The sequence below is a fragment of the Oryzias melastigma genome, linkage group LG7 (assembly GCF_002922805.2).
Source record: "Oryzias melastigma strain HK-1 linkage group LG7, ASM292280v2, whole genome shotgun sequence".
In the NCBI taxonomy this organism is placed as follows: domain Eukaryota; kingdom Metazoa; phylum Chordata; class Actinopteri; order Beloniformes; family Adrianichthyidae; genus Oryzias; species Oryzias melastigma.
Window position 1 is genome coordinate 27,313,540 of NC_050518.1, and position 9,472 is coordinate 27,323,011.

The 9,472-nt window shown below is 40.2% G+C and overlaps 1 long non-coding RNA gene across 1 annotated transcript; it reads right to left on the bottom strand.

Annotated features, from left to right (window-relative positions):
* Positions 1–3,379: 3,379 nt before the first annotated feature.
* On the bottom strand, positions 3,380–8,243 carry LOC118599008. The gene is made up of 3 exons (XR_004948267.1): positions 8,009–8,243; positions 7,148–7,655; positions 3,380–3,754 (listed from the first exon to the last, which is right to left on the bottom strand). It is a non-coding gene; the product is annotated as an uncharacterized LOC118599008 (long non-coding RNA).
* Between the last annotated feature and the right edge of the window lie 1,229 nt (positions 8,244–9,472).

Below are 9,472 nucleotides of genomic sequence, written 5' to 3' on the forward strand. Positions count from 1 at the left end.
ACGCACAAAGATGTTCCAGCGTCCTGTGCTGACGTGTCGTTGGCCACGTCACCCATCAGAATGGAGCATTTAAGAGAATCCAGAGAGACAATGAAACTTTTAGATTGCATTTGTTTCTTCCTTCAGCTGCTCCTCCATGCCCACTTCTAGAAGAAAACTCCTGTGTTTGTGTCTCGATCCAGCAGAAACAAACACCTCCTTGTGTTCTGAAGCCCTCTGGGCTGCGGCTGCCACTTTCCCTCCTGACTGGAGATCTCCCTCCTCTACGGCCACATGTTGACATGCATGGCTCCTTCCCTGCAGTTCTGTCACATGTGATCTGCTCACTCGCTGTCCCTGTTTCACGCCTCCGTGCCCACGGTTACAGTCATCCCGCCCGACGTCCACAAAGGAGAAGGCACTAATGGAAAGCAAACAAAGGCGGTTCTGACATCCTCATCAGCACCGAGCTCAGTTAAAACCGCCTTCCTGTCTAAACAAGATATTAGCTAAAGACAGTTTCCCTGAGATCATCAACTCAGAAAGTTAAGCTGCAAAAACAGAACTAAGAAATAAGATCAAAATTATTAGCAGATTTTTTTTTTCAATAAAAACAAAAACTATCTATAATAAGAACGGTTTTACCAAGAAAAAAATTCTCGACTATAACACACGACGTAAAAACTTTATTTTTCTTGCAAAAAAAAAAATAAGACAAATTTTCTTGAAAAAGGTTAGCAACCCACCCCACACTCCAGACAACCGCCCTCCCCCACCGCGAAAGGTCCAGGGGGGAGCAGGGCAGAGGCCGCCCACCCCCGACGAGCAGAGGGGAACCCAAAAGAAACAGAGGTCCTGAAGGAGTGATGTAAACAAGGCCCGACCAGGCACACCCACTGATGGAGTTAAGGAGAGGACTAGTTCTCGAAAGCAAGGACCGGACTCCACACCACCGAGACCTGGACACCCCCAGGCTCCGATGTAGATTGATCCCCGGCTAGATCTTAAATCTCGGGGATCCCACTCCCGGCGGGGGGAGGAGACCGCCGGGCCCAGGAGACCGGCACCCAAGAGACTAGACCACCAGGCCGAGGTCCCCCCCCCCTGCCAGGGATAGGGTAGGGGACAGAAGGTCGAAGGTCTTCTTCCCACTTTTAAACCATATGAGTCCCACACCTTGCTGGGAATGTGAAGAAAATGAGAATCTTATTACAAGTCTGTCTGTCTTAATAAATTGTCATAAAATCTAATACTAGCACTTATTCACTAAACATTAATCTACATTTTTGCTTCCAAAATAATGACAATAAATACATTTTAAAATAACATCCTTAAAATTGATCCAAACATTACTGTGTAATTTGAAATTTTTTTATTGTAAAAATTATTTAGACTCATTCAATTTCCTTCTTTCAAGATCTCAGCTCTTTAGGAGACAAAACAATTCTTGACTTATTTGATTTTAAGAAAGCCTCAGAAAGGTGTAGATCAGGGGTGTCAAACTCTATCGCACAAGGGGCCAAAACCCCAAACTCACCTTAGGCCGCGGGCTGAACAGGATAAACATTTATTGAACACTCTAAAACTACAATTTTAAAACTTTAAAACCATAACTTTTTAACATAACTATGAATAATAAAAAGGCAGGAATATTATTCCAGAATAAATCAACTTAAACCTTAAATAACTTTCAATATTTTACTCTCCATAAAAATATATTTTGTCAAAATTATACAAATTAGAAATAAGTGCAAGATAACATCGGGTTATTAATAATAAAATAAAATGATCTGGAGGGCCGGATCCGGCCCCCGGGCCTTGACTTTGACATGTGGTATAGAACACAGAGAAGGTAAAATAACTTCAAACCCGCTGAAATATCTGGAATGTCTAAAGCAACTTTTGATATTTGTACAAGTATCAAATAGTTTGCTGTGCATGAGTTCCATTCATCCATCAATACAAATTCAGCCTTTTCTTGGGTTCTCTGGTTTTTATTTAATCCACATTGTAAAAACTAAATCTGAAGAAAGCAAAAAAGACTCTTGTTTCACTAAAAAATGGTCTCAGGGTGTATTTAGACTGGAAAAGTGTGTCGAGTTCTGAACCTTGCGTTTGTTCTGTATTCAGACTGCCGTCAACTGGACACTTTTGTATCAAACCAAAGTGTGTAAACGAAACCGCCTGACTAAAGACCATTCACTCATTGGCCAGGAACTACGGGGGCGGGGCTAAGCAACAAGAGAAAGAGCAATGGAAGTATTCCGCCGACCAGTTTTGAATGTCTGTATCAACATCAGGTACAACACTTTTTACTTTGTTACAGTGGAGGCATGCTGCAAGGGGGTTACCGAGGAGACAACGGCTGAGAAGCTACGCTGAGAAGTGTTTATGACATAGAGAAAGTTGGGAAAACACTGAGAAGCAATGTGTTAAAACTGATTAATGAGCCTGCATTCATCCCACCACATTTCAATGAGCTGCTGTGTCTCATTGTTGCTCTATTACTCTGTTTATATCCCAGAATGCCCGGCTACGGTGGCCAATTTGGTCCAGTTGTTCCACTCCGAGTATAGAGCCTATTCAGACTGAGGAAACTCAGAGTGAGCCAAAGTTCAGTCCGATTGGAAACAAACCGAGACCACCTGGAAAAATGGATCAGAGAATGGTTCCTGGACCTGGATCAGGGTCCACTTGGGCCACTTAAACAGACTCCAGACTGAAATCTGGACAGAACCCAGACTGAGATATGAACTGAATCCAGACTGAAATCTGGACTAAACCCAGACTGAAATCTTGACTGAATCCAGACTGAATCTGGACTTAATCTAGACCGAAATTTGTACTAAATCCAGAATGAATTCTGGATTAAATCCAGAACGACATCTGAACAGAACCCAGACTTAAACTTGGACTGAACCCAGTCAATAATCTGGACTGAACGCAGACTGTAATTTGGACTGAATCTGGACTGACCCTAGACTGAAATCTGGACTGAACCCAGACTGAAATTTGTACTAAAACCAGATGGAATTCTGGACTGAATCCAGACTGAATCTGGGTGGCATCCAGACTGAAATCTGTCAGAATGTGTTTATATACACATAAAATAAAATAAAAAAACACCTATTTTTTACTTGTACATATAGAATGAAAATATGTTCTGGATTATCGGAGGTAATGAATCCTGGTTCACTTTAAGCAAACCGACGTGTCCAGTCTGAATACACCCTGATTTCTGTCTTTCCAGAAAAATAATCTTATCTAGAAAGTTTTTCAACAGCAAAATAACCTTAGTTTAAGAAAAGAAGCCTTTGTGTCTGTAACTTTTTATTGTAAAAGAAAAAGCATTTTTCTTACACCACTGGCAGATCTGGTTTTGCTGAAAACTGATCACATTATAAGAATTTCTGTCCTATTTCTAGGAAGCCTGTTTTTGCAGACTAAAATGAAGCATCTCTGCTTTGGTTGACATCTAAAGTATAAATGAGGCCGTGTCAAACTGCGCCCCCCCGCCTAGAACTTATATTTGTCGTGCTGATGGCACATTTCTGCAGTTCGCCAGGAACACATGAGAACGTGCAAAAGAAAGCAGAAAATAACAACTGTGTTCCCAGTCGCTGCTGCAGCGTCCGCCTGCGCTGAAGAATCCTTTGTGGTTGGAGGTGTAAATCCTTAGATTAGATTGCACATTAAATTTGTGAGCGTTTCCCAAGAAGGTCTGAAGTTCTTTAAGAACTGTGGGAACACTGTGTGCATGAAGCTGGATCGCCATCTGGAAGAAGAAGAAGACGTTCAAGAACATTCAGAAGATTCCAGACGGGAGTCTGTCAGTGCTTGTTTATATACACATAAATAAATGAAAATAAAAATAACTTTTTAATTACTTCTGCTTATAGAAAAACTCTTAATAACCAAACAGTTTTGATATCTATTATTTTTCAGTCTGTTTGACTTCATTAAATAGTATTTAGGCTTTCCTGCAGCAATCAAAATAACCAAAAAAGTAAATTTTTGATCATAATTTGAAAGATAAGGATCTAAAGTAGCATTTTTTGGTCTGACACTAGCCTTCCACCAGAGGTAATCTGGGGTTCAGTGTCCTGCCCACGGAGACTTTGACACATGAGCGGGCAAGGCTGGAATTGAACCCACATTCTTCCGATCTGAGGTAAACCGCCCCACTGCTGCTCCACAGCCCCCCTAATAAACAACTGAATTTCTTTTGACAAACTTAATAGTTGATAGTTTTAGGACTTAAATGGTTTACTAGTGTATGTGGACTTTTGTATATTTTCTAATCAATTTTTATGACTAATTATCCTATTTCTTTGCACGTGTGTAAGCCTCTGTTGTTTGTATTGTTTTTGGATTATTTTTGCTTCAGTTGCTTGAAATAAACCATTTCCAATCCAATTTTCTGATAAATAAATAAAAATACAAACATGAGCTTTTTCTTACATTTTTGCTATAAGGTTCTGATGAGCAGTTGAGTAATGATGCAACAATTTATTTTATTCTTTTTCCAATAAATTGAAATAAAAGTGTAAATAAGGACCTACGGATGATACTTTGCAGGTTTCACATTCTCATCTCACCTTCACTTTAGTTCCTGAGCAATAAGGCTGTCCTGATGGCAGTTTGATGCACATCAGCGTCAGACACTTTTATGTTTGTTTATTCATCTTATTCATGCATGACCTGCATGGTTTCTAGAGCCCTCCGTAAGGTCACAGATCTATAGAACACAGCAAGGATTCATGGCTGCAATGAAGGATCAAAAATCCTCATTGAATTGAATGTCTGACCTTAAAGAAAGGCTGGAGCAGAACTGCCATTAAAGAAAGAAAAACCTGTAATACTGGCCTTCAGGAAGTGATGGCTGATATTAAAACAGAAAAATAGATCCGAGTGAATGCAGAAGATACTGAACCACTGATGCATCTTCTCTGCACAAATGTTGGCTTGTGTCGTTGCGTTTCTGTCTTTGCATTTCTTAGAATTAAGACCTGATAGGGACCAGATTATTAATTTACGATTTATTTAATTCATTCTCATTTGCCAAAGCATTTTATTTTGAAGGTGTGTGGCGTCTCACCCAGTCAAGCCTTTATGAAACTACCTGTTTTCATTTCGGTCTCAGTCAAACTCAGGCTGGATCAGTGAAATTCATGTCACATACCGGCTTCAGAAGGGCCTAATCTTGGTCCAAAACGATATTTTAAAATGACAGAGTTCTCAGCAGAGACAGCTGCTGAACACATGGCCGTTCATCTGTCCACAGAAAACTCATTGTGAATTGCCAGGATCTCCAGCTCACACTGTTTTGATTTTTTACTCCCAAACCACAACATTTATGCGGCCTTCGCTTCCTAAGTGCTCCGAGTTTAACCGAGGTGTTACAAAACCAAGAAAGGAACTTTAAAGTCTGAACGTTGTTTTTGCAGATGGCCTGTTTGTTTTATAAAATGTGTTCATGTTCCGTCTGGATGTCGTTGTCCAGTATTTGCACTCAGTTTTTCCCAACCTGGGCGTTTCATCCGTACGCATCACCATGAATCCCGGCTGTGCAGGAGCCACTTGCTTTGGGGAGGCTCCCCATAAGAAGAGTGCTATTAAAGGCCGTGGAGCGCCAACACGGCTCATTCATTCCTGCGGTGGAGAAAGAGCTCTAAATCTGTCTGAAGCTGTTTTCACTCCCAGACTCCCTCCAGGTGGGACACCTCTGATAAAAGCCACAGACTGCTCCGAGGAGAACTCCCACAGACAGACTCACTCTGTAAGCAAGGCCTGCATTTGGGAGGGAGAGGAATAGAGCGGCTGTGAGAACCAAGAGGAAGGCCTCTGAGGCTGGGGAGTATTTGTACACACTTGATATTTCTCTGTGCGATGAATTAGCATGACACCCTCCAATAAATTGCAGATATTTACTAAATAAACTGGCTCTGGACTGAGGCGGTATGTGTACGATGTTTTCACTGTAAGTGCATTCAGATGAAAAATGGAAACAGTGTAAGACGGACAAACGTGCGTTTGGTTGCTGAAGGTCAGCTGCAGAAAGCCTGTGAGATTACATGCAGATATCTGGGTGGAGGCTTCCTTTCAAGGTATGTGGGAAAGGAAAGTTAATTACCTTTTATTCACACCTGGAGGGACACCTGAAGCAACAACGAAGCTTCACGCTCAGCCTCGTTTGTAGCTAGCGGTTTCTGGGGCGTCAACCAAAGATTTACACCATGAAAAAATTAAGTCGGCATCCTTTAGTGATCCGTGCTGCACCAGCTGATGGGATTCATGGGAATTCTGTCATTTTCCATCCAGTTTAATCACTTTAAAATCAAATTTTGTTCTTTTTGAAAACAGTTTGCTGAAAAACTTTAGTTGAAGCAAAAATAAAGCAGCTTATATTTTGAGTTTGTCCATGTTCTCAGCATTTAAACACTGTCTATGCTTTAATATAAAGTTATGCATCAGTCAGATCAATACATTAAGATAAAATTGTTGGAATAAATGACAACGTGGCAACTATTTTTAAACTTTAAAACCAAAAAGAATCTATTCTAACTAATAATTTTACAGGCCCCAAACAATTCAAATTAACCTTAAATGTGCAACTTTGATGAATTACTTTGGCTTTGTAAAAGTCAAATAGAAAAGAAAAACAAAAAATGCAGAAATCTGATTTTTTTTTAAAATCTACTTTAAAGACACCAATGAAAATGCTCCACCCCGTTCTGATGCATCCACAAATAGATCCATTAACGTCTTTGTTTTCCTCGTCTGAGCTGGAATCTGGATCAGAACTGTAAGGCTGGATAGAAATGATGTTCCTCAACATTTTTGTTGGGTTTGTTAGGTCAGGCGTGTGAGGGGCTGTAAGCTAGCTGAAAACAGAGAGCTCTCATCAACGATGAAGGAAAGGGGAGCGTTGTGTTGTGTTGCGTTGTGCCAACAGCCCCGCCCACAATTCAAAAGTGAGTTTTTTAATGAACTCCTGCTGCTCTGCAGACACTATGGCCTCGAAAACATTGTTTTTTTTTATGAAAACAGCATCATTATAATTGAAAGGGAAAGCTTAAAAAGATTATCAAAGTAGAACTTTAAAAGAAACATGACTTTATGGAACAGAACTCACAGTTTTCTTACTTTAATTGCAGAGTTTTCTTACCAAAACAAACTCGTCAGGTAAAGCCGGGCATTCTGACTTTCAGGGAAGCACGAGAGAATCTGCTCTGAGGCCCGGTGGCGGTGATTCCTCCCTCGATTTAGCAGGAAAACACCATGTGAAACAAATTTAGTTAACAGTGTGTAATTAAGGGATTGAGCCTGTGAAGCTGCACAGACGCTGATAATGGCCTGGAAGGAGTTCAGGTACGCGGACTGCAGAAAAATCGGTCAGTTGCTGAGTTCAAATATCTCTCACGACGACTCCAGTCATGTTTGGATTATTTCACTGAAACCAAGACAAACTGAGCAGATTAGAATAATCCAGATAATTTGACATGGGAATAATTTAAACCCTCAGTAAAGATTTGCAGAGACGTTTAACTGGCTTACTACCATGAAGGTAATTGGAGTTAAACTTCCTTGAAACCTTTTCCCAGCATTTTTACCTGGGGGGAGAATGCTGCCCCTTCTGGAAAGCTTCTGCTGTAATTGGTTCTGGAGGTCTCGGGCTGAAAAGCAAGTGGTTTACTAACAGAGGAGAAGTGTCGGCGGTCTCGTTTTAGCACTTTAAAGACGGACGTGACCACACACTGGCTTCTGTGCTCTTCGACGGTAAACGGTCCGTGTATGAGTCTGTGGTGACTCCAAGCCACAATTAATGTCAGAATTTCAACCAAGATTAAAGATTTTCTATTTTAATGCTCCTGGATCACAAGACGACAGTGTTTCCTACTGAGGTGGAAAAACCTCTGCAAGGTTTTATGAGATGTTAACTTTCCACTCAGAGTCAGACTCTGGAGACAGGATGGGTAATACCTGGAAATGTGTCTGGGAAATGAGATTATTGCATGTAATTACTTACCTTCGAACTTTCACTTCATTTGGTTTTCATTAACTCTGGCTGTCAAAAGAAATGCAAATAAATGATAGTTTCATCTGCAAACCTTCGCTTTGGGTTTCATAAAGTTGGTGCCAAAAAACTTGCCAAAATTTTTCTACTAGGAAAACTGAAAGACATTTGCTCCAAAACACACGCATAAAACCAAATCACATTGCTTTTGGGATATGCATTAGTGCAGGTTTGTCAAACTCACAGGGGGCCAAAATCCAACACACACCTTAGGTCGCAGGCCGAACACTCTAAAACAAAACTTTTAAAACTTAGAAAGTATAACTTCTAACATAATTATGAATTAGATAAATAATGATAATGGTAAATGTGATAATGCTAGAGTGAATGCTGTAAGCTGAATTTGGCCGCTGAAGATGCTAGTGCTGATAGCTGAAGATGCTGAAATTGATAGCTAAAAATGCTGAGGCTGATAGCTGAAAATGATGCAGCTGATAGAAAGCTAAAATATTAACTAAATGCCAAATTAGCCTAAAAAACTCCAATAAAGAACTTAGGTTAGTCGAAACAGCTAGCATGTAGCTAAAAAAAAAATAGCTTAACTTCAAAATATCCTAAAAAAACTGAAAAAAGCCTTAATTAGCCAAAACAGTTACCATGTAAATATTAGCCTACCTCCTAAACAGCCTAAAAACTTAAAAAGAAAACCCTAGCAAAAACAGATAGCATGTAGCTGAAATATTAGCTAAAGTCCAAAATAGCCTTAAAAACTGAAAAAGCCTAAATTAGCCAACACAGCTAGCATGTAGCAAGCCGCTTTTCTCCTTCACAATCTGCTGGAATTACGTTGATCGTGTTAACAGGGTAAAAAGTATATCAAAGATTTTGTGTTTAAGCGTCACCGATGATGCCTCAGGTGTTAAAGAGTTAAAAACAATTTCGGACACCCCGACCCCTCCTAATGTCTCTACAATTGTAGGGATACGGAAGGAAACTGGATTTGGATTCTCGACGATGAGATCAATAAAGTTCATGCAATCTTCAAAATTATTGCATTGTTTCAAATTGAAACATCATGTTGACATTCAATCGTTTTCTGAAATGAAAGTTTTTTTTTTCTCATGATGAAATTGAACATGATCTAAGAGTAAAATTCAAATGAGTTTTTTTTAAATATATTTTGAATGTTTTAAAAAAACAGTTCACATGAACTTTGCAAGCATCCATCCAGTTCCTTTTAGAGTTACAGGGTTGCTGGAGCCTATCCAGTCACTGTTGGGCACACCCTGAACAGGTCAAAGGTCTGTTTCAAGTCCAAACACACACACTCTCACATGCACACCTAGGGTCAATTTAAAGATAGCAGTTAACCCATGAAGCAGGAGAACATGCAAACTCCACAAAGACGCAACCCAGCTGGGATTTGGACCAGGACCTTCATGCTGTGCGCTGAGAGTGCTAACCACTACACCACAG